This window comes from Mesocricetus auratus, unplaced genomic scaffold (genome assembly GCF_017639785.1).
Source record: "Mesocricetus auratus isolate SY011 unplaced genomic scaffold, BCM_Maur_2.0 contig_10908_pilon_obj, whole genome shotgun sequence".
Lineage (NCBI taxonomy): Eukaryota > Metazoa > Chordata > Mammalia > Rodentia > Cricetidae > Mesocricetus > Mesocricetus auratus.
Window position 1 is genome coordinate 17894 of NW_024433189.1, and position 5373 is coordinate 23266.

Below are 5373 nucleotides of genomic sequence, written 5' to 3' on the forward strand. Positions count from 1 at the left end.
GACTTCAGTTGTTGACACCATGGATCTTGTATCATTTCTTCCTGACACTCCTGATGACCCTCCCCATCTTCATGGAGAGCTGCAGTCTCAAGCATCGGGAGGAGATCCTGATGGGCACATCCTGAGGAGGATAAAGAAGGACACATGCAGGGAAAGGCTGACACTGTGCTGGGTGCTTTACATTGAGAGGTTGATGTGAAATGAGCCCCTCAGGATCGGCAAAGGCAAAAGTAGATATGTTTTATGTTGCTGTAGTAGAGATTGTGAACTTGATATTAAAAGTAATTGAAAAAATTTTACAATAATATCAGCAGGATTCTAGTGGGATAAAATTGAAATCTTCGAAGATCAATGTTGCTGTCAAATAAAGGACCTGCTAGGAACTGAAAAGTGACAAAATGGACAACTCAGCCAGATCTCAGAGATAGGGAGGAATGGGACCAAAGGAGGAAGTGTGTACGCAGATCTGGAAAATGAAATCAACAGACCTCGGGTAGGAGGTTGGAGAAAGATGTCGCTGAGGATGGGTGTGAAGAAGACATCTGTGGTGAAAGGAAAGACCCGACACCTCAAGCTGTCCTCTGAATTCCACACCGTTGCTGAGTGTGCGTATGCACAAGTATAAGTAATCTAATGAACGAATGTAATTGGAAAAAGGGGGAGTGGTCTTAGGAAATCATGGGCTTCTTGGGTTGTGTTAGGGACTTCTTGGAACCAGCAAAGTCCAGGCTACAAACGTTTCTGAACAAAACAGAGATTATAGGGGATAGTTGTTCTTCATTATTTTCTTAGAATGTCCACAAAATATGCTGTATGTGTCAGCAGTGCCTAGATGTTTATTTTTATTTATTTGCATTTTTGAGCACAGGCCATCCTGTCTTGTTCTACATTAAATTCTTTCACTGCCCTCTATGCTAGGAATGCCACGGTGAGCATACATTCCTTCTCAAGGAATGGCCATCTACTGTGTAGGTAGCTTCAGAACAGTCAATAACTGGAGGACCACATGAAGAGAGCTATGCATGGCTTGCAGGAAAGGAAGACCGGCTAGCTGTGGCATCTACCAGGAAGAAAAGCAGGCAGGAGCATGGGCCTTCTCTGATGGCTTAGCTGCCATTTTCCACCGCCATGCCATTCCCTTCAGGTGTAGCAGTTTCCTTGCCCTCCCTAACTGGGCTTATTCCCTCCCTGTCGTCTCATGAGTCGTGTGTTCAGAGATTGTGTATGCGCCTGCCGCGATGGAAGTCAAACCATTCTCCTTAAAGGCAGGTGGAAGGCAGGCTGGCTAGCACCAGCTAACGAGCCTGGCTAGAGAACCCCTAAAGATGGTGAAAATGGGTAAGTGTAATTGGAAAGACCCAAGAGATTAGGGCTTTCTTTTCCTGTAAGTGGCTTCAGGTGAGCTGGGAAGATGGCTCACTGCTCTCTTGATCCAGAAAACCCTATAACATCATGAAAATCAAGAGTTTCAACTCTTCATGCTCACTTAAGAACTCCTGTGAAACTGCCCAGGCCAAGAAGACTATGTGTAAATGAAATGCCACAACGTATCGGAAAGATGTTACTTGAAAGAATTCATGTGTGCCATTCGGGTGGTATAATGATAAGGACACTAAGTGTGCCTGGGCCACACAGTGGGGCTGGACACAGGGTCAATGGCATCAAAAGAGGGCTGGTTTTTGCTGCTCATGCTTAAAAATGCAGAGGGTGGTGTTGACTTACTTAAAGATTGTGATGTAGATTCTATAGCTGTTGAACATTCCAGGTGAACAAAGCACCTAAGTCGAATTGCTGGGTGTACGGAACTCATGGCTGGGTTAACCTGGCCAAACTGAAATGATTTTCACTAAAAAAGAACAAACTGTTCCAAAACCAAAAGAGGAGGTTTCACAGAAGAAAAATATGTCCCAGAAGAAACCGAGGAAGCAAAAACGTATGGCAAGGAAATAAATTCATCATAAAATAAATGAAGATAAAAGTAATAAAATAGAATGCAAACCAGTTCAACGTGGGGGCATGCAATTTAAAGAAAAGGAAAAGTAAGAATGCAAAAGATATTTATTATTGAAAGATAGAAATGAGAGACCAATGCTAAAAAATGACTAAATGGATGAACTCAAGTGTATGGCAAAAAGGTTAAACCTTAAGAGTTTAAAAATGTGAAATTGATATGTGTCAAAGGATTGATGATTTAAAACCGTCCAAGGAACCTAAGAGTTGTAAAATTAAAAGGATACAGTGAATTTGTTTACAAAAAGCCCACCATAAGTGATGCATCGACTCCAACAAGGCCACATCTCTTAATCCTTCCCAAACAGTTTCACCAGATGTGGTCTAAACAAAAAAATATATGAGCCTATGGAGGACGTGTTCACTCAAACACCACATGAATATAAATGGAACCAAGTTAAATTATAAATTTTCACATCCAAAGTGTTAAATAAAATAGATTTGTTGTTGGTCAGTTTTTTGTTTTTGTTTTTGTTTTTGTTTTGTCTTTGAATCCGGGGGAGGGTGATGCTGACTGAATGGTCTCCAAGCTAATTTCCTTTCCACACACTTGCACATTCTATTTCAGGGCTCAATTATGTCAGCCTATGACTGAGTTCTAGCCAAAGGGGTTTGGTGAGCACTTGCCAAAATTTCCAGTTAATATTGTCCCAGAACAAGGAGTTGGATGAAGGCATATGGATAGTATGAAGGAAAGGAACAGAAGTCATTGGGTTCATGACTTCTCTTTCCAAGGGAAGATGTGAGCTGCCATAGGCAGGGGGTTTTAAAGCTCAAAGACGGGCCTTTTGGGGTTCTTTGTACAGCATGGCCTCTCTGACTCACTTTGTATTCTGGTCTCTTCTTGCTCATGCTCAGTTACACTTGGGCCTTAGGGTGGTGTTTGAAACCTTCCTCCTTGCCAACAGGTTTTCTCACCTGCTAGTGTTGCAGCCTTTGTATAAGGCCTTCTAGACTTCATCCTCCACCCTAGTCCCCTGCCTCAGGTACCCTCTGAGAGCTGTAGTCTCAGAAATCTTTTGGGGTAGCTAAGGGTCTTTTGGGGTAGCTAATCTGTCATTTGCCATTTTAGAATCACTTCCTGATACTGAGGGCATAGTCCCTGCCAAAGAGAAACTCCTATTTTATCTCATAGTTAGAGAAGATTTGGATCCCCTGTAGCAGGACTTGCTGAAATCCATTCATTTCAAGTTTGGTCTGAAGTTGTTTTGTCCTAGGAGATATATACTATATATGAAGCTAAAAATACAAGGTCCAGCTCTCTCCCCCAGCCAAGCAAGATGCTCAAGAGAAAGAGGCCAAGGGAAAGAAAGTGGCCCTAGTTCCTGCCATCATGAAGAAACAGGAGGCCAAAAAGGTGTTGGGCAGGACATCCAGCCCAAAAGAGATCCTCACTCTCTTCCTCAAATGGCCCCACTACACCAGGCTGCAGTGGCAAAGGGCTCTTCTATGTCTCAAGGTACCTCCTGCTGTTAAGCAGTTCACCCAGCGCTCGTCCAGCAAATGACTACCCAGCTGCTTGTGCTCGCCCACAAGTACTGGCCACAGACAAAGCTGGAAAAGAAGCAGGGGTCGCTGGCTGTGTGGAGAAGAAAGCTGCTGGCAAAGAGGATGTCCCAACTCAGAGACCACCTATCCTTCAAACAGAGGTTAATACAGCCACCATTTTGGTGGAGGACTGGAAAGCTCAGCTGGTGATGATTGGCTGCTGTGTAGACCTCCTTGATCTGGTGGACTTCTTGCCTGCCCTGTATCACAAGATGGGATTCCCTGACTACATCATCAAGGGAAAGGCCAGGCTGGGGCAGCTGGCCCATAGGAAGACATGCACTACTGTTGCCTTCACACAGCTTAACTCGGGAGACACAGGTACTCTGGCTAAGCTCGTGGAAGGTATTAGGACCAAATACAATGACAGACATGATGAGATCTGATGCCTGGATCCATCTGTAACTGCCATTGCAAAGCTGGAAAAGCCAAAGGCCAAAGAACTTGTCACTAAACTGGATATGTTACTCTAGATCCGTTCTCGTGTAGTTTGCTGCCAGAGGTGAGAGTCTTGGTTAGTCTCTTTATACTATCTGACAAAGCATACTTAAGGTTTTATATTGAGAATGAGGCCAAACACACAGGCTTAATTTCAAGAAGAAATCCAGTGCTGGAATAGATGAAAGGGAAACTAGTGTGAGATTTGCTATCATCGAGTAAGGATTATACTAGCAATGACAGAAGAACAAAAACAAGAAAAAGAAGACCTAAAATATGATTACAACTACTGACAAGTGTGTAAATATTTGCATGTAAGAAGTTAAGACATATTCCTGGCATACAGAGGGACTCTGGGAGCCCATGCCACGAAGAGGGATGCTCTCTCAGCCTGGACACGTGGGGAAGAACCTGGGCCATTCCTGGGATGATGTGACAGACTCTGGAAATCTCTCATGGAGGCCCTTTCCCTCCCTGGGGAGTGGAGGGGGGATGAAGTGGGGGTCAGGGGTTGGGAGGATTTGGGGGTGGGGGAGGAAGGGAGGGAGAGGGAACTGAAAGTGACATGCATAAAAGGTTAAATAAAAAATATGGAAAAATGAAAAAAAAGTTAAGACATTATTTTGTTGTTTGAAGATAATTTGTAAGCCCTTCCATAGTTTACTGGTGTAAGCAGTGTATCTTCATGATGCAGAGAGTCAAAAGGGAAAGTTTTGTTCTAGAGGATTTTTCAAGTTATAGTAGTCTTGTTGTGGTAACCGTGTATTCCCTCTGAGGACGTGTTAGCAAGCATCATAAGATATTTAGATCATTGCAAGCCTCATCTATAGCACTGCTTTAGCTGCTGTAGTTTTATGCAGCCTAAGTAATTACATGGCACAAGATTTGGCTGGAGAAATAAACCGTGTGTTTAGATATCTTCCCTAATGTTTAAATGAGGATCCGTGATACTATGCCTTGTTACTTAGCTATGTATAGGGCAACTGCCAATGCTAGGGATGACAGCAATAGTTCCTTTGATTTGGAGGCATTTCCATCAACACTTGGATACCAGGTTATCTAAAACAGGATCCTAGGCTATCGATTAAAGCAAAGAATAATGCTCAGATATTGGTAGGGGTGGCTACATTTTACCTGTCACATCAAGAGTTACCTGAGGTGCCCTGTTGTTTGTATGTGGTCATTTACATGAAGTGGAGGCTTCACTGGGGAGCTCTGGGTAGGCTCAGTATTTAAGAGCAGTCATTATTAGGGTTGAGGTCCCATCTTCCCTTCAGGGAGTAGGATATTGCCCCTTACAGTGGCTTCCCCCTTCACAGAGGGGCAAAGCCTTGTTTCTTATAACTCTATGGAGGGAAGCTATGTCCTGGTTTCCCA

At 43.6% G+C, this 5373-nt stretch overlaps 1 pseudogene; it reads left to right on the forward strand.

The window, feature by feature from the left end:
- The first annotated feature begins 511 nt into the window (after positions 1-511).
- On the forward strand, positions 512-3944 carry LOC121138441 (annotated as a pseudogene).
- The last annotated feature ends 1429 nt before the right edge of the window (positions 3945-5373 follow it).